The sequence below is a fragment of the Apium graveolens genome, chromosome 6, assembly GCF_009905375.1.
Source record: "Apium graveolens cultivar Ventura chromosome 6, ASM990537v1, whole genome shotgun sequence".
Classification (NCBI taxonomy): domain Eukaryota; kingdom Viridiplantae; phylum Streptophyta; class Magnoliopsida; order Apiales; family Apiaceae; genus Apium; species Apium graveolens.
This window is the reverse complement of record NC_133652.1, coordinates 198,960,979-198,985,206: the sequence shown is the minus strand read 5'-3', so window position 1 is coordinate 198,985,206 and position 24,228 is coordinate 198,960,979. Positions and strand designations below refer to the sequence as shown.

Below are 24,228 nucleotides of genomic sequence, written 5' to 3'. Positions count from 1 at the left end.
TTGACGTCCCAGTGGGGTCCCGGTCTATTGATTTTTGAAAAACATAAATGATTACTAAATTAACAGAAAACCCCAAAAACACGTAAAATACATTCAACACAATAAAACGAGATAAAATGAGTACCTCGATAAAGATGCTAATAACACGTGTCCAAATTGCGTATAATCCCATATACATATATTTTATACACGTAAGAAGTATCCCGTTGGATCATAACGGATCCAAAAATAGATTACTTAGCCGCTAAGTAACTATTAAAATGATATAATTTAATATCATATTAGGATAATTTTCAAAACTGGGCTTCTTATAAAACACTTTATACGAAAATAATGTAATAATATCCCGCCTTTTGAGAATACGGGTTTTGTTGATTTATCAAAACATTTATCGTATTGAAAATTTTGTGCCGGGACGCGTACGTGTCAAACCATAATCCGGATCGAAAAATTGAAACACGGAAAATGTTCAGAATATCTAGATTAGCTTAGGAAGGAGTTTTCCGAAGAGTTTCGGGTTGTAAAAATGCAAAAACGGTTGAAGTTGGATGAATCCCGGCTTTATAAAATAGTTTTGTAATTATTCTGAAAATAATAAATAAATTCATAAATCATTATAAAATCATATAACAGTCCAAAAATCACCAGAAAAATACCATAATTATCTATACTTTACTCTGGACATATAAAAATTTGTCTACTCAAAGAATATCATATATAAACATCCAAACATCAATTCCAATTATCATATAATTCACTAAAATTCACATAAAAATCACGTAAACAACTTTAAATAGTAATAATAATAATATATAAAAATATGGGATATTACAGCTATAGCAGTAGTTATATCTAACTCCAAAATTCCTGCTACCTTGCCCTGAGGTAGTCTCTGAGTTCAGTTCTGGTATTCATTGGAAGACATCAGCTCAATCAATTCATAACCTTCATCGTAGCTTTTAGCCCATTAGGCTCGTCCTGATGCTGCATCAAGCATGGGTCTCGAATTAGCACCCAATCCATTATAGAAGCAGTTAATGATCATCCAGTCAGGCATCCCATGGTGAGGACACTTTCTAAGCATCTATTTGTAACGATCCCAAGCCTCACATAAAGATTCTCCAGATTGCTGAGCAAATTGAGTAAGTGCGTTTCTGATTGCAGCAGTCTTCGCCATAGGAAAGAATTTAGTTAGGAACTTTTGAGAAAGATCCTCCCATTTGGTAATAGACCCTGGTGGTAGAGAATGTAACCAGCACTTAGCTTTATCCCTCAGAGAGAATGGGAAAAGCCTCAACTTAATAGCATCTTCAAAAACTCTATTGAACTTGATAGTGTCGCAGATCTCGATGAAATCTCTGATGTGCATGTTGGGGTCTTCTGTCGATAAACTCCCAAACTGAACTGAGTTCTGTATCATCTGAATCGTGCCCGACTTGATCTCAAAGGTGTTAGCCGAGATGGCTAGTCGGACAATGCTAGACTGAATATCATCAATCTTCGGTTGAGAGTAATCCATCAAAGCCTTTGGATTCGCTTCTGGTTCTCCCATTGCAATAAGAGCTTCTTCTTCAACTATCTCCTCGACAAGAACTTCTTCAAAAACTTATTTAGCTACTACAACTTCTTCCTCAGCTTGATCCAGTGTTCTCTTACGAGACCGAGAACGCGTATGCATACACGCTCGCTAGAGTACCTAAAATACGACAAGGAAATAAGTAAGTAACAATGCCCGAGTCAATGAACTTTAACGACCACTGATGAAAAACACATAAACTACAAATTAACCCCAAGTCCCCGGCAGCGGCACCAAAAACTTGTTAGGACGAAAATAGGTGCTAATATTCATGCAAGTATACACAATCGCAAGTAATATAGAATTATTTCTAGTTCATTCCTACATAGACTGGTTTAGCTTAATTTCAATCAATGCACTTATGCAACAATGGTATGGTTATTATTCAATGCTAAGATGATCACAAATTGAGATTGTTTATAACTACGATTAATTAAGAGATTATACTAAAAAACATTAACTAAGAGATTAAATGGAGTGATTAACTGTATGACACAAACATGGGATTCTAACTTCATTACTACTTCATTCAATAGTCTCTTTGTTCTTAACCTTAGCATGATATGGTGATGACACTAATCAGATAACACGAAACTAGTAAATGCCAACTTTTGTTGTACGAATACCCTACTACCAGACAACCACAAAATAGATAGAAGCTGAATAGACACCAATTATATTGAGACCCAATATGTCTATAGAATTTGACAACATAACGATTTAATGCACAAGTTATCTATCATGATTATATAGGGCAAGTAAGATGGTTAAAATTACCTACGAATCATGCATATCAAATACATGAACCAATGCTAGCATGGCAAGTTCTAAACCCCTAAATTTACTTTTACTTCATTAGAGATTAACACGCTATCTTATAAGTTCGCGACACTCATAAGACGAATAAGCACAACCAATACTAGGATATCATACAGTCACCACATACTAAGGCATCAAAATAAATTAACTAAAGAAATCCATAAGTAAATCTGCTAGAACCCCACGATAACGATTAGCTCATAATCGGACTCATCATCAACGTGGGTTACTCTAATTCCTTATTTGGTTTCCCTTTGTTTCATTATTCATTCGTCGCTCAATCTTGTTGATCGTTTGAGGGATAATATCCGGAATCTTATTACTTGGGCTTCCCTGAACCTTTATTAATATCTTATATTCCTTTAATGATCCTCTGCTATAATCCTTAAATAAAAATCCTTTTAATTATGTTAGCTTATACTTAATCCTTGCGGTATCTGGTGGATTTTCGGGAAAAACCGAAGTGTTTGAATCTGAATTCTGACGACCTTTACATACACTCATTTACTTTATGGAATACTAATACGATCTCAGAATTTCCATAACAGTACTCCTATATAGTGTGGTTTGATAATTTTCAATAATTAGCATCATCAGCAAAATATTACTATTCATCAGGGTTTCAAATATTTCCAAAAAATTGGGGTTATTACAGTCTCCCCTCAAAAGGATTTCGTCCCGGAATCAGATAGAAAATAGTTGGGGATGCTTTTCTAGCATTGCGTTTTCTAACTCTCAAGTCAATTTTGTTTTTTTCCCACATTGTGGTTTTACCGCAAAACTCTGACTGATCTTATCACCTTGTTCCTAAGCACTTGCTCCTTTCAATCCATAACCCTTACTGGTTGCTCTATATAGGTCAAGCCTGGTTGCATGTCTATGCGCTCGTATTCTCCTATATGTCCGACATTCGGATTATGCTTCCTTAATATTGATACGTGGAACACGTTATGAACTTGCTACAGGTTCGAGGGTAGAGGTAGCTCACATTCTAACTTCTCAATACATCTTAATATCTCCAAGGGTCCAATAAATCATGGACTTAGCTTTCCTTTCTTTCCGAACCTCATTAATCCTTTCCAAGGGAATACCTTTAACAATACTAAGTTCCCTACTTCATACTCTTTGTCCTTTTGGGCCAAACCGACATACTTCTCTAGTCAATCTTGGGCTGCTACCAGCTGTCCTCTGATTAGATCTGATATGTCCTTGGTTATTCGGACTACTTTGGACCTGAGTATCTTGCGCTCTCTAACTTCATCCCAATATAAGGGAGATCGACAACTTCTTCTTTTATCGTATAGGGCCTCGTAAGGCGATATTCCGACACTGTCATATCATCTATCGTCGTAAGAAAACTCAATCCGTGCTAAGTGATCATTCCAAATTTCTTTAAAGTCTATCACACAGATTCTCATTATATCATCTAGCTCTACAGCTTTCGCTTCTCAATACTCATTCTTTTCTTGTTCGTAAGCATTACTATCTTTTGTTCATAATACTATTTGGTCTATACTTTTACTCGCTGGAGTTTTATAACCTTTTAATAATTGCGCCGACCTTAGTAACACAAACGCGTTAGAATCGGAATACCACTGTACTGATACTACTTCAATTCTAGCTGCTTCTATCTTCGAAAGCTTGATCCATCGTATAGAAGTAAAAGATTTTATTGAGAGATCACTATAATCATGAACAATTGTTACATCGCACAGTTAGTACAAAAGGTGGCCAGCCTTTAGTACTTGACAAGCAATTAAACAATAGATGGTATCCTACTAGGCTTCTATCACATAGATAGATAGTCATTCAGGAATACCTCCCCTTCTAGAAGGGTTGTTCTTCTCAGCTTATACAAAATAGAAAAGAGAGAAAATAATGAATTTAAGAGCATTATATAAAAAAAATATACTGCCACAAAATATCTGGCTTGGAATCTACCTCTGAACTATAGAGGTTTATCACAAGAGAACAAAAAAATATATATATGTATATATCTCAACATCAAGTATTATAGCATCGCAATTCATGTTCCTGAATCTTTCATTATTCCGTCCATCATTCTATGGACCCATGCTCTTGCTCGAGCTTATAAACAATCACCATTGAAACTCCCTCGACGGTGAAAATCGAAACTGGGATTTCATTCTAGACATCATCGTTACTAGAATTCTATACTTGCATGCAACCTTCCTCGTATAGTAATACTACTCTTTATCGATAAGAAGGAATAAATATATCATAGGTAAGTGTTCTGCTTAGTTGGTCTATCAATAATAACTTATACATTACCACGTCCCGATTAGTGGTACTCAATCTCAACATCCATTCCAATCCAACTCTTACGGTTGTAATCAGCTCATTACTCACAGAATCATCGCTGCATTACTATGGTCCACCCTTAACCTATTGTAGTTATTCATTTTCCTTGGAATCTTAATAGCTAACCATACGGAGACCATAGCTATCGTATCGAATTCTTCTAAGGAGACAACATGATCACCGTTCATGATTCATGAAGGACACTCCTGAACTTGACGTACATATGACATGAAGCAGATAAAATTGCAGAAGAGTTTCAATGAAAGCAACAATAGCAGGTTAATACCATTATTAACAATATGTCTTTATTAGGAGACATAAAGCTCAAAGGTTCATTTAGTCCTTTTGTAACATGGTCCTGGCTTATTCTCTAAATAGGACCTTCTAAGATAGATATACCGCTCACGTCAATTATATGAATTAAATCTTTACCCAACTACTATTATGGTTGAGTATCGCACAATCATCAGAAGGAATGTCAATCTTTCACACCATAATACAACCTTCAAGGCTTTAACCATCATCATTGTATTCATCTGGCACGAGCGCCTATAATTGCTCTCTTACACTTAGAGTATCGGCCACCTCATTGGCCTTTTCTGATAGTAATAGTTCCTTATAATCAATGTCTTTTGAACGATCTCCATCTAAATTTTCTACCTCATTTCCAATCACTGCTTGTGTGCAAATGCTCTTCCTTAAGCTTTGGTGAGAAAAAAATATCACCATTTCTCCATAAATTATTGCCTCGGTCTTTAGATGTGAACATTGTCACGACTGACTCTCGATCATACTTAGGACGTCTCTTATCTTGGGTCCTTCTTGTTTTCACCAATCTTGACCCTCATTGGGTCGGTCTATATGTATTTTTTTGGGTTCAACATGTGCCCCACCTGGGATTATTATAATTACGTCATATTTCCTTTATCAAAATTTTTATTCTTGAGAACTTTGAATATTACCTTTCTCCTTGTAAAACCTCTAAGGTTATCCTTGAATCGTCCCTCCTGTAATCCCTAGATACAGGGCATATCAAAATACCATTTACTAATACTAGAACCATTGTCTATGAACTTCTGAAAATTTTCTCCACTGATCATTAAAGGTTGTTGTTGCCTTAATCCTTCATTCCGTAATACCCAAACTCATAATGTCCCTATTAAGGGTGAAATGCCAACCTTTATGCATTCCTCCATGGTTTATCTCAAGTTATTGAGGTTATATCCTTAATTCCACCTTTAAAAAGCTACTTACATCCTTCCATGGATAAATCAAGTCATATATCCCTGATAAGGGTATTTTATTCAATCATTTCCACCTCGATAGTCTATACCAAATTTCACAATAACATCCTTATTCAAGTTGAGGTCAATCCATATGGCCTCCAAAAGATAAAAATGGTTATCCACTTTTCTTTCCTGATTTGGTAATGATAACATGGATGTTCTGGAAGATATTAGTCGTGTTCAACGTGAACTTCTTTTTTTACTAAATCCTAATTTACTTTTGTTGTTTATCTCAACAGTCATCTCAATGTTGAGATATCTTCTATACTTGGTGTCTCCCTTTTTGGGCATCAAGTCACAGGTCTTACATACACTTCACATTCATGAAGGTCACTTCCTTCATCCCATTTTCCTAATTTCTTGTTATCATGTCTCCTCGGTCAATTTGTGTTTCCTTATTAATCCATCGGTCTATCTCAAAGTTTCATCGAATACTCTTAACTTAAAAGGGATAAAATATATGTATCTCTTGTGCCTTCAACCATCAACTTTAACTCATGGTGAATCACCTCATCCTGACGATTACATACTTTTGTGTTTCTATTGCTACGAGTCTTTAGGGTTTCCTCATACCCAACTCCCTTATCATTCCTCAAACTCTATTTCCTTTATATTCCTTTCCACTTCAGTTTCTTTTTATTTTCCTTTCTCTTACAATCATTTCATGAACCCACTAATCATTGACTTCAAACATCACATCATTCTGGGATTCTTGTCCTTAGAACAAATCTTGACAACTTTTACAACTTAGATTCATAATTCATCATACTCGTCCGCCTTTGTTCTAGCTCTAAAGCTTTTACACTACCTCTATAACCTTGGGAAGTATTTCCCGAAAACAATTGACTGAACTTTAATCAGTTTATTATAACCTCTGGCTCTGTGCTTTTCTTGGCCTTTCACTAGCGGGTGCCTCTCTCTTAGGAGGGTAAGTTACAAAAATAGTCTTTTGTGTTTCGTCAATCATTTAGAATCTTAAATGATTCCAATATTTCCTTTAGTCAGGCTCTTGCCTCGCTGGGTCAGCTTGTTCCTTGGAACTCTGAGAGCTTAGCGACTTAAAGGTCCTGAAAGAATTTCTCACCGTATTGTTTCCTCAGGGTGGTAGTTGGGGATAATAGTCTATGTTTTGTTTAGACAGGTCCATGAATTTCCGTATAGGAGTACCATCTCGGGTCTCCTTTCCTTACGCGACTTTTGTTCCCTTAGTATGAACGTTCCCTCCCCCTCCCCATAATCGGGGTCATCCTACATGTTTTAAATCCTCATTTTCCACTTCATTATGTTATGGATTACTTTTATCTTGATGGCGACCTCCCTGACTATCACATTCAGGGTTTGCTCTAAATCTTATTCCTCAAACTAGGGCTTTCATCTAAGATCTCATCTTTAAGCTCTTGAACATTGAAACCCAACTTTTGTCGGAATACCTCATTATTCCATTATCATCTTTCTCGATATTAATCTCTTCTCCCGTCATTGGCTCTCTGCCTTCACTCATCACTTTTTCTTGGCACAATATGATTTTTTCCAATAATTCGGGCTGCATTACAATTTCAAACAGCATTTCAGTACCGGCTCTGGTTACCTTCACTTATATTTCCATTTTCTCAAAATCTCTTACCAATTCTTCCGAAGACATTATCATCTTAAGTCTCTCCTTTCTACTAAGGGCGTTAGCCACCATATTGGCTTTTCATGGATGATAAAGAATCTCATAATCGTAATTCTTGATTAGATCTAACCACCTTCTCTGGTACATGTTGAGCTTTTTCTGTGTGAAAATATACTTGAGCTCTTATGATTTGTGTAAATCTTGCACTTCCATCCATACAAGTAGTGCCTCTAATATTTAGGGCAAAACTATTGTCGTGAGCCGAAGATCATGGGTGGGATATCGAATTTTATATTACCTTAATTGTCTTGACGCATACGCGATTACCTTGTTGTGTTGTATAAGAAGCACCTTAATTCTTTATGCAAAGCGTCACTACAAATCACAAAATCTCCTTTTCCATCCGGCAACGCCAACATAGGGGCCGTCACCAATCTTTGCTTCAGTTCTTGAAATCTGTTCTCGCATTTCTCTGTCCATTCAAACTTCTCATTCTTACGAGTAAGCCGCGTTAAAGGGGCTGCTATCTTTGCAAACTTGAGCAAACCTATGGTAGTAACCGGCCAATCCTACCCCTGGTAGTCACCCTAACTACGGTCATTAATTCCTTAGTGATCATCTTTTCAGCCTCATCAGGATCCTCTATGGAATCGTCCTCAACAACCTTCCCTTCTGGGAAAACATCCTTAACCGCTACATCCTTAATATGAACATCATTCGATCTCTTGTTAGGGTGCTCCACTGAATCCACAATCTGATCTCCAATATTTAGTAAAACAACATCGCGTTGTTGCTCCTCAACCTCAGGGTTCAGTGCCCCGCTACATCGATCTATGTTACTATCATGATATTTATAAGGGTTCCCATAAGGGTTTTAACTGTTAGTACTACGTTAGGTAGTCCGACTATGAACTTGGCAAAAGTTCTTATCTTAGTGAACTTATCATTTTAATGATGCATCATCTCTGAGGTTTATAACACTTAGCTTTGATACCATTTCTATACCACCTCCAAATCCGGGGTCGGAGATCCGGGTTGTCACGAGTTCCATTTCCCTTAATAACACTTAATCTTAATAAACAACCAACTACTGCATACTGTGACCCCACAATATACACACATACCACAAGTTATAGTCTCAGAGATGAATACCAAAAATAACACAAGTCATTTTATTCCACAATTATAAGTCATTACACCTCAAAAGGGTTTCTAGATAAATTTACATATTTTTTGCCATTATTATAATTCATAAATGTACATAAGTCTGCTACATCAGCAGTTGAAACCCTAGCCTATTGGTAGATCCTACCTCAGCTACAGCGACATCAACGCCTACAGGAAACTGCAGAACATTTCTTATCCTCTTGCGAATTGGGAGCTTGATCCTGTTCATCTTGTCTATCTGTTATTGTGTGATGAAAGAAGAAAGCAAGGGTGAGCAACAAGCCCACCAAAATAATATGTATAATAATTAACAATATATGAGCATTCTCATAGTACTCATGAAAGTCTTGGTCAAGAAGAAATGAACCAAGTTTGATATCTTAATACGACGAAGTCACAAAATATTCAGTATATATATACATATATACTTCTCAAAATATTTAAAATCCTCTGACATGTATAATATACACAGAGTTCCAGTTTACAACTGTAAAAAATATCGTTGCAAGGTGATCTCATATATCTAACCTCGTCTTAACGTTTTTCTGAAAATCTTTGTCGTGCATAAGATCATCATTAACTAGATATAAGTTAAAAAGATGAAGTTACAAGATACTCCAATATACTTATAACTTTATCGAATACAGATTGAACTACCACCGTTCAAGATATAATTAGTTTCAAAAGTTCATTATATAGATGAGACTACAAGATAAGACTTGAAGATATTCAATCTTTGAAATATCATTTGAAAGAATGAAGTTACGAGATACTTCATTAGTCCCGATAAATATATATACACCTATATATATACATTTTATATACTCTTCTGCTATGGAAGTATAAGCAGAGTTGTCATTCCCAAGAATTTTGGAAAGAAGAAACTTTGGCATAAACCTGATATCTTGCTGATCGGGAAAGAATACCAATTAAGTCTCCTTTTCTACTAGTAGATGGATGAATCCCCCACTGGTCATCACCCTGGCCACATTAGGACCTTATGCTGGACTGCCACTCAGCCACTTACGCATTGATGGACACCCACTGAGCCACTTACACTTTCATGGACCCCCACTGAGCCCATGTTGCTTATACCAACGTATTTCGATTGGGCTTACTTCCCGAATGTTGGGCAAGTAATCAAACTCTTTTATCAAGTTAGCAACTTCGTTGCTCCAAAAATACACCACGGATCCGGATCCCTTAGGTTTTGAGCGAGTATTTAAATCCCCTTCGAAAGGAAGATCTTAAATCTGAAAATGAGTTTTGGGATCTGCTCTAACTTTAAAAATCATTTTGAAGACTCGAAAACATTTTAAAGAATATTTAGAGTAATGATGATTTAATAAAATAAATCATTCCCGATATGTTAAAAATATCTGAATATTATTATTTAAATAATATTCCCATAAGGATAATCTTTATAAAATAATTGAAGTAGAAGTTTCAAAACTCATACTTGAAACGAATAATAAATAACAAAAGATATACTTATACGAAAGTACGATCCTTATTTGAATAATATAAAATAAGTTTAATTATTATTCAAAACCATCGAATATACCTTATTCGATTAATATGTATAGAAAACTATATATATATATATACATATATTATACTCAGGAACATCGACTCCCAGTTTAGAAAAATGTTCACCTTTGGGTCCCCTATACTAAGGGTATACGCAACTACTGATTATCTCTAGCATAGGTATTATGCAGTTTATAAGCATTTGAACTGATAATAGAATATCAGGATTTCACAACATGCATATATATACCATATCAACATGCTCCAATATATGGCAAGATTTGCTAATAACAGTCATGCACTTATCTCAAGATAATGCATCAACATATTTATATCACAACAACAGTATAACGGGTAGAAAACTTGCCTGAGTGTTCTTGGATAGACTTAAGCTTAGAGTGGGTCCGGTAACCTATAAAGAACAACATAATCCAGAATTAGACCACGGTCGCTTAAGAAACTAGCAAAACTCACTCATACCCTAACGGTCGCTTACGGTCACTTATACGCTTATCGATTTGTGTTAATCGCTCGGGTACCCTCGGCTCCACCAATTTTAATAAATTAACCGTTATGAATTTTAAGGCGAATCTTTCCCGAGTACTTTACCAACTTCCTAATCCACCTTGCATAATTGTTTCATGTTTCGATTAATCATTTAAAGGTCTCAATTATGGTCTCAAAGTCACTCGAGGTTTCGGGGTTCGCTCACGAAACGCCGTTACTTAAAATGGTCATTTCTCATCGCTCGTAAGTCGGATTTAGGCGAACGAAATATCAAAAAGAAGCTCGTAACATGAACTATCTAAACATGGCAAAAGTAAGAATTTACAGTGAGTTCACGGGTCCTAAAGTTAATCACAGAAATAGTTAAGGAAATTCGGGCTTTATGACAGCTAGAACTTAACCATTTCCAATAATTTTACCACTCCAAATAAATCCCTTCCAACTACAATCCATCCACAACTTCAAGAATCAAACCTAGGCTACTTATCTTAGCCAAAATAAGCTCAAAATCCTCAATCCAATTCAATATTATACCATCTCCATAATTAACTAATCTACTTAACAATCAAAGTTCAATTCAAGCTTAATCATTCAAACAACTACTCATCCATCCAAACCATCCCAAAATTCAAGCAAACAAACTTAGTACTTAAAGGTCCAGAGGTTTTATACCTGTATTTGTGAGGGGAAAGTTTCTAGGAAGCCTTAAACCCTTGAATAATCCTTATACAAGCTCGGATCTCACACACAATCAAGAAAACACAAGATTAGGTTTTGAAGTTTCTAAAAGTTTAATTTCAAGAACTATACAAATTACGGTCTTACTTGCTTATTTGGACGAGACTTGTGAACAAGAGTTGTAGGCCATCTCAATACCTTTCCAAAGAGCTATAGAACATACTATTTGAGTGAGTATTAAAGGAGATATGATAGTTTGAAGTTGCTTCTATGGTTTTGGCCGAGAGCAAGCTTTGAAAAATGAGGTGATGAAATGCTTCTTTGATTTGCCTTGGTTAATTGGTGTGATGTTTTATTTGCTAAATATCTAGCTTCCTTTATGCTAAACATGTGGTGTTTAGTTGGCCACCAAGGTAACTACAAGCTACTAATTGTGTGGCTTATATTAGTTACTCCCAGTCACTTTTACTAATTACAATTTCATGCCTCTAGTCCTCTTGCTTTTCATTTTTAACCTTTCACAAAAGATGCTCTCAATACTTACACTCTAATTCTCTATTTGGTTTCCCTTTGTTTCATTATTCATTCGTCGCTCAATCTTGTTGATCGTTTGAGGGATCATATCCGGGATCTTATTACTTGGGCTTCCCTGAACCTTTATTAATATCTTATATTCCTGTAATGATCCTCTGCTATAATCCTTAAATAAAAATCCTTTTAATTATGTTACCTTATACTTAATCCTTTCGGTATCTGGTGGATTTTCGGGAAAAACCAAAGTGTTCTGAATTCTGACGACCTTTACATACACTCATTTACTTTATGGAATACTAATATGATCTCAGAATTTTCATAACAGTACTCCTATATAGTGTGGTTTGATAATTTTCCTTAATCAACATCATCAGCAAAATATTACTATTCATCAGGGTTTCAAATATTTCTAAAAATTGGGGTTATTACAAATAGTGGTCTTTGTGATTGCAGGGCAACATGAAAAATATCCTAGTTCTGGACAGTGGGTGTTCATGACATATGACTGGAAATAAAGCCTGCTATCAGACTTTGTGGAGAAAGCTGGCCCAGGAGTTTCTTATGGAGATGGCAACATGGGAAAAAACTCTGGGATATGGCATTATCAATCTTGGGAATGTTATCATTGAATCAGTAGCTCTTGTCTCAGGACTTAAACACAATCTGCTAAGTGTGAGTCAAATCTGTGATAGATGTTATCATGTGGATTTCTTTGAAGAACACTGTGAAGTTGTAAGTAATTCTACGGGCAAAGTAATTCTGAAAGGTTACAGGCATGGTAACATATATGAAGCTAGACTTTCAACAAACTCTGATGGCTCTGCAATCTGTCTGTTAAGTAGAGCATCAATTGAACAAAGCTGGAATTGTCACAAGAGACTCTCACATTTAAATTTCAACAACATAAATGAGCTAGTAAAGAAAGATCTTGTGAGAGGACTTCCAAAATCAGTATTTGCTCCTGATGGCCTTTGTGATTCATGTCAAAAGGCAAAACAAATAAAATCTTCATTCAAGAGCAAAACTGAATCCTCAATTCTTGAGCCTTATCACTTACTGCATGTTGATCTATTTGGTCTAGTCAATGTCATGTCAATTGCAAAGAAGAAATATGTTATGGTTATAGTGGATGTGTTCACAAGATACACTTGGGTGTATTTCTTGCACAAGAGGAATAAAACTGCATCTACTCTAACTGATCATGTCAGACAGCTGGATAAGTTGGTCAAAGATTCTGTTAAAATAATAAGAAGTGATAATGGCACTGAGTTCAAGAATTCAATCATTGAAGAGTTCTGCAAAGAGCATGGAATTAAGCAGGAATTTTCTGCTCCTGGAACTCCACGGCAAAATGGAGTTGTAGAAAGAAAGAACAGGACTATTATTGAAGCTACATGAACTATGCTTGATGAAACAAAGCTGCCAACCTACTTTTGGGCTGAAGCTGTGCAAACTGCTTGTTTTACACAGAATGCTACACTTATAAACAAGCATGGAAAAACACCATATCAGATGGTGAAGAAAAAGAAGCCAAATCTGAAATATTTTCATGAATTTGGATGTAAGTGTTTTGTTCTTAAGACTCATCCTGAACAGCTGTCAAAATTTGATCTAAAAGCTGATGAAGGAATTTTTGTTGGATATCCACTTTCCACAAAAGCCTTCAGAGTCTACAATTTAAGAACAAGGGTTGTCATGGAATCTATCAATGTATCTTTTGATGATAAAAATATTAATGGACTTGAAGATTTCAATGATCATGATCAGCTGAGATTTGAAAATGAAGATTTAAATTTTGATTCTGTAAATTCTGATGGCTTAAATCCTGATCCTGTAAGTTCTGATGGGTTAAATTATGATGTCATTGAAACTGTCGTAACTACTCCAAGGGAAAATGCACCTGTTCAGGGGAGCAAGCTGAAGATCCTACCATAACTCAAGACTCTCAAGAAGCATCAAAACCTGTCACTGGCTATTCAAGTTCTGATTCATCAAGTTTTGATGAGCCAAATTCTGATAATTCTGGAAACTCTGATTCTTCAAATCCTGAAGGATCCAACTCAAATTATGAAGTCTCAGAAAGCATAACTACGGGGGGAGCATCAGAAAATGCTGATGGAGACATCATGGATCATGGGGGAGGATCCAGTTCTAGAGAACAACTTCCATCTGCAAGTAAGTAGACTAAAGCACATACACCTGACTTAATAATTGGAGATCCTGAAGCAGGTATCAGAACTAGAACAACAATATCAAATGAATGTCTCTATCAGTCCTTTCTATCTCAGACTGAACCAAAGAAAGTGGAAGAAGCTCTTTAAGATGCTGATTGGGTGCAAGCAATGCAGGAAGAGTTAAATAAATTTGAAAGAAATAAAGTATGGACCCTAGTGCCAAGACCAAAGAACAGATCCATTGTTGGCACAAAATGGGTGTTCATAAACAAAACTGACAGTGATGGCATAATTACAAGAAATAAAGCAAGGCAGGTTCCTAAAGGTTACTCTCAACAGGAGGGTATTGACTATAATGAAACATTTGCTCCAGTTGCTAGATTGGAAGCCATAAGAATCTTTTTTTGCTTATGCTGCTCACAAAAAGTTTAAAGTCTTTCAAATGGATGTCAAAAGTGCTTTTCTCAATGGAGAATTGGAAGAAGAGGTATATGTTGAACAACCTCCCGGATTTGTAGATCCAAAATTTCCTAATCATGTCTACAGACTTGATAAAGCACTTTATGGCCTTAAGCAAGCTCCAAGAGCATGGTATGAGACTTTAGCTCAATTTCTTCTGGAAAGTGGATTTAATAGAGGCACAATTGATAAAACACTGTTCTACCTCAACCATGGAAAAGACTTAATTTTGGTACAGATATATGTTGATGATATCATCTTTGGTTCTACAGATGCCAAACTCTGTGAAAGGTTTGGAAAGCTAATGCAGTCAAGATATCAAATGAGTATTGTAACACCCCCAAATCCGGGGTCGGGGATTCGGGTTGTCACGAGTTCCATTTCCCTTAATAACACCCAATCTTAATAATTAATCGACTACTCTGTACTGTGACCCCATAATAAACACACACACCACACGTTATAGTCTCAGAGATGAACATCCAAAAAAAAATCACAATTCATTTTATTCCACAATTATCTGCCAATGCACCTTAAACAGGTTTCTGAATAAATTTACATTTCTTTGTCATTATTACAATTCATAATATACATAAGTCTGGTACATTATTAGTTGAAAACTTAGCCTATTGGTAATTTCTACCTCAGCTACAGCGTCCTCAACGCTTCCAGAAAGCTGCGGAACGTTTCCTAATCGCTTGCGAATCGGGAGCTTGGTCCTGTTCATCTTTTCTATCTGTTGTTGTGTGATGAAAGAAGAAAGCAAGGGTGAGCAGCAAGCCCACCAAAATAATATGTATAATGATTAACAACATATGAGCCTACTCATAATACTCATGAAAGTCTTGGTCAAAAGAAATGAACCAAGTTGATATCTTAATGCGATGAAGTCGCAAAATATTCAGTATATATATACATATATACTTTTCAAAATATGGGAAGTCCTCTTCCATGCATAATACACACAGAGTTCCAGTGTATAACTGTATAAAAATATCGTTGCAAGGTGATCTCATATATCTAACCTTGTCTCAACGTTTTTCTGAAAATCTTTCTCATGCATAAGATAATCATTTACTAAATATAAGTTTAAAAGATGAAGTTACGAGATACTCCAATATACTTGTATCTTTTCCAAATACTACTTGAACTACCACCGTTCAAGTTATAAATAGTTTCAAAAGTTCATCAAATAGATGAGACTACAAGACAAGATTTGAATAGATTAAATCTTTGAAATATTATTAAAGGAAATGAAGTTATGATATACTTCATTAAGTTCTGATATATATATATCCACATATACATCTTCTTTATACATTTCCTGAAAACCTCTGTCATGTAAAGTATGAACGGAATTGCAATATCCAATAAATTTGGAAAGGAAAAGAATTTTGGCATAAACCAGATATCTTGCTGATCAGGCAAAGATACCAATAAGTAACCTTTTCTACTAGTAGATGGACGAATTCCCCACTGGTCATCACCCTGGTCGCAATAGGACCTTATGCTGGACTGCCACTCAGCCACTTATGCATTTGATGGACTCCCACTGAGCCACTTACACTATCATGGACGCCCACTGAGCCCATGTTGCTTATGCCGACTCAATAGATGGACTTACTTCCCGAACGTTGGGTAAGTAATCAATTCATTTACCAAAACTGCAACCTTGTTGCGAATATAAAATACACCATAGAGCCGGATCCCTCAGGTTTTGAGCGAGTATTTAAATCCCCTTTTTAAAAGGAAGATCTTAAATATAAAAATGAGTTTTGGGATCCGCTTTAACTTTTAAAAATCATTTTGAAGACTCGAAAACACTTTAAAGAGTGTTTGGAGTAATGCTGATTTAATGAAGTAAATCAGTCCCAATATATTTAGAAAATGTTTGAATATTATTATTTAAATAATATTCTCATAAAGATAATCTTTATACAAATAATTGAAGTAGAAGTTGTAAAACTTATACTTGAAATGAGTATTAATTAACCAAAGATATACTTATATAAAAGTACTATCTTTATTTGAATAACCGAAAATAAGTTCGATTATTGACACCTTATTCTTTAATAAAATAAAGAATATATTTCAGTAATAAGCGGAGTCATAATACCTCGAATGAATATTATAAATAATATTCATAAAATAAAGGAGTCATACATCCTCGAATGAATATCCAAGTAATATTCAATAATAATATAAAGGAGTCATAAGCCCTCGAATAATATTTGAAATAATATTCAATAAATAATATAAAGTTATCAAATAACCCTTATTCGATTAATAGTTTTGAAAACGATAACCATATATATATATAAATATATATATATAAAATCTACTCGGGATCCTCGATTCCCGGTTTTAGAAAATGTTTTCATCTTTTGGGTCCCTATAATAAGGGTATATGCAAATTACCGTTATCCTCTAGCATAGGTATTATCAACTGAACCAACAGATATATATATATGGCAAGAATACGAAACAGGCATGCATATGTACCATATAACATGCTACAATATATCGCAACATTTGCTAATTAACCAACATGCATCTACTGCAAGATAATGCATATACATATATACATCACAACAACAGTATAACGGGTAGAAAACTTGCCTGAGCGACTTGGGGTGCTAAAAGGCTCGGGACGAGTCTGGTAACCTATAAACAACAAGTAAGTTGTAATTAAACCAAAGTCACTTGTAAATCTATACTTTAACTAACTTAGGCTCTAACGCTTGTTTTGCGCTTATTGATTCTCTTAAGTCACTCGGGTACCCTCGGCTCCACCATTTTTAATAATTTAACCTTTACGAGTTTTAAGGTGATTCCTTCGCGAGTGTCTTACCAACTGCCTAACACACTTACCATAAATGTTTCATACATTAATTAACCCTTTTTGGTCTTTAACCTATGTTTCAAAGTAAGGCGAGGGGAAAAGTTTCGTTCGCGAAACGCTGTTACTTAAAACGGTCGTTTCTCCTAAACCGTGCATCGGAATCGAACGAACTACATATCAAAACGAAGCTCGTAACACGAGCTATATAGAAATGGCAATGGTGATAATATAGTAGGGGGTTCTTGGGTACAAATGTTATGAACAAAAGCAGTCTAAAGTAAATCGGACGTTACGACGGCTATGTTTACGCAATTTCCCAATTTTAAACCATTCAAAAACCATCCCAATTCAACCTCACATCAATCATACAACCAACATCCATCCTTATCACATCATAACAGCCCCAATCAATTCAATTTTTAACATTCATACTTATGCCTAAGCTTGAATTTAACTATACTACATTCTTCTAACCAAAACAACAAGATTTACCATTCCATTTCAATACCACTTCTACCCAAACTCTAAACCACAAACATTAAGCTAAAATATCACCATAATAACCAAAATCATCTTAATAAACATAGGAATCTAGGGTTTGGAGATGATATACCTTCCTTGAAGTGGTGGGAGTAGCTAGGAAGCCTTAAGAAGCTTTGAGAAGTCTTAGGGATGCTTGGATCTTAAAGGAAAACAAGAAAAATTTCAAGTTAAAAACTTGAAAACACTATTCATTGTCTTCTTCATTGATTTAATAAATAAGATTGAGAAAGAATTGATGGCTTAAACTCATGATATAGCCCTAACTATGCATAAGGATGATTAGGGAATTAACTCACCAATTTAGGAAGCTTGGATCTTGAATTTTTGAAATTTCTTGCCTTTGGAATAGTAAAAAGCCGAGAGTAATTGAAGAATAATGCCTTGGTTTCTTTTTTGTTTTGATGAAGAATGAATTATTTGGCTTGGTTGATTTGGTTTTGTTTTGTTTTTGGTTAATTACCAATTTAACCTTGATTTTGTGTGGTTAATAATCCACCACATCTCCTTCCTTCCCATGTCATGCCTATGTCATGTTGTGATGTCATCTTTCCCTCCTTGTCCTCTTCTCATTGGTTGGGTGACATCACTCTCTCTAATCCCTTTGATTAACTTCCTAATTGTTTTCCTAATGACCGCTGATCTGTTATACGGTTCGCTTAACTTTCGTTTTCGTTTATCGTTTGAAGGATCATACCCGGGATCTTATTACTTAGGTTCCCTTAACCTTTCTCAATACATTATATTCCTTTTATGATCCTCTCTTATAATCCTTTAATTTAAATCCTTTTTATCCTGTTACCTTATACTCAATTCTCTCCGTATCTAGTGTATTTCCGGGAAAAATCAAAGTGTTCGGAATTGGATTCTGGCGATCTTTACATACACTCATATATCATATAGAGTACTGATAAAATCTCAGAATATCCATAATAGAACCCCTACATAGTGTGGCTTGAAAAATTTTCTCATTTAGCATAATCTGCAAAATCACTATTCATAAGGGTTTCAAAAATTTCCAAAAATTGGGATTATTACAGTCTCCCCTTCTTAAAAGGATTTCGTCCCGGAATCAGATAGAAAATGAATAGGGATACTCTCTTAGCATTGCACTTTCTAACTCTCGAGTAAATTTTCCCACATTGTGGTCCTACCACCAACTCTGCCTAGTTTAATAACCCTTCTCCTAAGCACTTGTTCCTTTTCACTCTCTAACCCTTCCTGGTTGCTCCATATAGGTTGCGTCGGGTTGCATATCTATGCGCTCATATGCCCCTATTTCTCTGGCATCTGAATTACACTTCCTTAACATTGATACGTGAGACACGTTACGACTTGCCACATGTTCGGGGTTAGGGCTAGCTCATATGCTATCCTCCCAATACGTCTTAATATATCCAAGGGTCCAACAATTCGTGGACTTAGCTTTTATTTCTTTCCGAACCTCATCCTTCCTTTCCAAGGAAATACCTATAACAACACTGGGTCCCCCACTTCCTATTCCTTGTCCTTTCGTGTCAAATCAACATACTTCGTGTTCCCATCTTGGGCTACTACCGGCCGTCCTCTGATTAAAATCTATTATATCCTTGATCCTTTGGACTACTGCGGGTCCGAGCATCTTGCGCTCTACAACTTCATCCTAACATAAGGGAGATCGACATTATCTTCCCTCAAGGATCTCATAAGGCGATACCTCAATACTGACATATGATCTATTGTCGTAAGAAAACTCAACCCGTGTTAAGTGATCATTCCAATTTCTTTCAAGTCTATTGCACAGACTCTCATTATAGCTTTTAGCATTAGAGCTTTTGCTTCTCAATACCCATTCTTTTCCAGTTCTTAATCGCTATCACCTTCCGTTCCTAATATTATACTGGTTATACCTTTGGCTCGTTAGCGTTCTATAACCTTTTAATACCCATGTCAACCTTAGTATCACGAATGTGTTTCCATTCTGAATACTACCACAACTTTACTACTCCTTTTTCAGCTATTTCTATTTCCCAAAGTTTGATCAATCATATAGAAGTAAAGGAATTTGTTGAGAGATCACTATGATCATGAACACTTGTTATATCGTATAGTTAGTACAGAAGGTGGCCAGCCTTTAGTACTTGACAAGCAATTAAACAACATATGGTATCCTACTAGGCTTCTATCACAAAGATAGATAGTCATTCGGCAATACCTCCCCTTCTGAAAGGGTTGTTCTTCTCAGCTTACATGAAATGAAAAGAAGAGAAAAGAGCGAACTGAAGAGAATTGTATATATATGTAAAAATATTGCCATAAAATATCTGGCTTGGAATCTACCTCTGAACTATAGAGGTTTGTCATAGGAGAACAAAACATATATGTATTTATATCAATATCGAGTATTATAGCATCGTATTTCACATGCCTAAATATTTTCGCTATCCCGTCCATCATTCTATGGACCCATGCTCTTCCTCGAGCTTATACACAATTACCTTTGAAACTCCCTCGACATCGAAAATCGAATCTGGGATCTCATTCTATATATCACCGTTACTAGGATTCTATGCTCGCACCGCAACCTTCCTCATATAGTAATACGACTCTCTATTGATAAGAATGAGTAAATATTCAATAGGTAGATACTCTACTTACTTAGTCTATCAATGATAACTTATACACTACCATGACCCGATTAGTGGTACTTAATCTCAACATCCATTCCAATACAACTCTCATGGTTGTAATCAACTCATTACTCACAGAATCATTGTTGCCTTACTATGGTCCACCACTGACCTACTGTCATCATTCACTTTCCATGAAATCTTAATATCTAACCATACGGAGTCCATACATATCGTATCTAATTCTCCTAAGGAGGTAACATGATCACCGTTCATGATTCATGAAGAACACTCCTGAACTTGACGTACTTTTATGACACGAAGTAGATAAAATTGCAGAAGAGTTTCAGTCAAAGCAACGATAGCAGGTTAATACCATTCTTAATCGTATGCCTTAAATAGAAGACTTAACTCAAAGGTTCGTTTAGTCCTTTTTGAAACATGGTCCTGGATTATTCTCAGGATAGTACCTTATGAGATAGATAGCCCGCTCCTGGCGATTACACGAATTAAACCTTTACCGAACTACTATTACGGTTGGGTATTGCACAGTAATCAGAAGGAATGTCAATCTTCCAAACCATAATACAACCTTCATAACTTTAACCATCATAACTGTATTCCTTTGGCACAAGCGCCTATAATTATCCTATTACCTTTAAAGTTTCGGCCACCTCTTTGGCCTTTCCTGATAGTAAAATTTCCTTACAGTCAATGTCATTTTAACCACTTCCAAATAAATTTTCTACCTTATTTCAATCACAGCTTATGTGAAGATGTTTTCCTTAAAATCTGATGAGTAAAAAAAAAATTAACATTTCTCCATAAGTTATTGCCTCAGTCTTTAGAGGTTAACATTGTCATGACAGACTCTCAATCATAATTAGAACATCTTTTGTCTTAAGTCCTAATTACCCTGAACGATTTCGACCATTACTGGTTCGATCCATACTTTCTCGTGGTTTAACACGTGCCCCACTTGGCATCATTATAATTACATCATATTTCCTTTATCAACATTTCTATTCTTGAAAATTTTGAATTTTACCTTTCTCCTTGTAAAACCTCTAAGGTTATCCTTGAATCGTTCCTCCTGTATTCCCTAAATACAGGGCATATCAAAATACCATTTACTAATACTAAAACCATTGTCTATATACTTCTGAAAAATTTCTCCACTGATTCTTAAAGGTTGTTGTTACCTTAACCCTTTCCAAATCATACTGTCAAAACTCATACTGTCCCTATTAAGGGTGGAATGCCAACCTTTATGCATTCCCCTAGGATTTATTTTAAGTTACCGATGTTCTATCCTTAATTCCACCTTTAAAAGGTACCTGCATCCATCCATGGATAAATCAAGTCATATATTCTTGACAGATTATCTTATTCATCATTCCCACCTCGATAGTCTATACCTAATTTCATAATAGCATCCTTATTCAAATTGAGGTCAATCCATATGGCCTCCAAAAGATAACAATGGTCATCCGTTTTTCTTGCCTAATTTGGTAACGATAACAAGGATGACCTGGAAGATATTGGTCATGTTCAACGTGAACTTCTTCTTAATAATTCCTTATTTACTTTTGTTGTTTATCTCAACAGTCATCTCAATGTTGGGATATCTTTCATACCTGGCATCTCCCTTTCTGGGTAACAAGCCACCGGTTTTACACTTCACAATTTTGAAGGTCACTTCCTTCATTTAATTTTCCTAATTTCTTACTTCCTTGTCTCCTCAGTCTATCCGTGTCTCATTATTTATCCTTCGAATTATCTCAAGGTTTCCTCGAATCCTCCCAACTTATAGGGGATAAAATATATGTATCTCTTATGCCCTCAACCATCAATTTTAACTCATGGTGAATCACCCTCATCCTGACGATTACATACTTTTCTATTTCTATTGCTATGAGTTTTTAGGGTTTCCTCATACCCAACTCCCTTATCATTCCTCAAACTCTATTGCCTTTATATTCCTTTCCACTTCAATTCGTCCCTTTTTTTCCTTTCTCTTATCATCATTTCATGAACCAACACAACATAAGCATTGATTTCAAACATCCCGTCATTCTGGATTCGTGCCCTTAGAACGAATCTTGACAACTTTTACAACTTAGATTCACAATTCATCATACTCGTCTGCCTTTGTTCTGGCTCTAAAGCTTTTACACTATCTCCATAACCTTGGGAAGTACTTTCCTGAAAACAATTGACTGAACTTAAATCAGTTTATTATAATCTCTTGCTCCGTGCCTTCCTTGGCCTTTCACCAGCGGGTGGTCTCTCTCTCGGGAGGGTAAGTGATAAAAACAGTCTTTTGTGATTCGTCAATCCTTTAGAATCTCAAATGATTCCTATATTTCCTTTAGCCAGGCTCTTGCCTCGACTGAGTCAGCTTGTTCCTTAGAACTCTGAGAGCTTAGCGACTTAAAGGTCCTGAAAGAATTTCATACCACATTGTTTCCTCAAGGTGGTGGTTAGGGGTAAAAGTATAAGTTTTGTTTAGACAGGTCCATGAATTTCCATATAGGAGTACCGTCTCGGGTCTCCTTATCTTGCTCGACTTCTATTTTCTCAGTATGAAATGTTTCATCCTATTCCCCATAATTGGGGTCATCTTTTAATTTAAAATCTTCCTTTTCCACTTCATTATATTCTGGGTTCCTTATATCTTAATTGCGACCTCCCTGATTATCGCATTCAAGGTTTGCCCCCCCTAATCTTATTCCTTGTGGGGCCATATTACTTGGAAAATTTTTGAGAATCTCTGGATATTTGTCTTACTTACTTTGCTTAAGTTTTTTTCCCTCGTTCAGTCCTTGCATGATTGCAAATTATGAATTCTCAAGTTCGATAAACTTCCTAACACTCTCTTACGTGTTAATAGTGCAATTGACAATATGAACTTGTCACCACGAACTGATCTGAACTGAAATTAATGAATATATACATAACCATTGGTTCGAGGGTACAACAACTGAACATATTAAAGAGAATTACATCATTTGATCTGATCGTTTCTATCCCAAAAGTACTACCATAGATAATCATCTAGTCATTAAAACTAATCATTCATAACTTAGGCTAACCCTTCCAAATGCGGTGCTACATGAAATTCTTGTCAGATTGTTCAGACTCTGCACACTATTATGGATCAAGAAATGCGGGCACGCACGACATCCCTAACCTGCTCCATTAAAGCGGTGATGAGGTCTAGGATAGTTGCAAGTAGAGCTGGATCAATCTGACCCTCAAGATGGCCTCTAGCTATAACACGAGTGGTAGCCTCAATCCTTTCCATGCTATGAGCTAATCCCGCCGGAAGTATCCCGCCCTCAATCCTTGGTGCAGTAAGTCGATCCAACAGATCACTCCTAACATTACGGGCCTCTGACAGGCCACCCAGGGTCATCTGATAATCAGCGATAAGAGAAGCCTGAGTGGTAGCATCTAGCAGTCCATGGGGTGCAGGTGGCGCAGACCCGGGAGATCCAAACGGATAACCAAGCACGGTATCAGGTGACAATGGTGCAGGAGATAAAGGTGGCATTTCCTCAGTAGGTG

General features: G+C 36.0%; 1 non-coding gene across 1 annotated transcript; it reads left to right on the top strand.

Moving 5' to 3' along the window:
- Positions 1–1,055: 1,055 nt before the first annotated feature.
- Positions 1,056–1,162, top strand: LOC141669022 (small nucleolar RNA R71). The gene has a single exon (XR_012553324.1). It is a non-coding gene; the product is annotated as a small nucleolar RNA R71 (small nucleolar RNA).
- Positions 1,163–24,228: the final 23,066 nt, after the last annotated feature.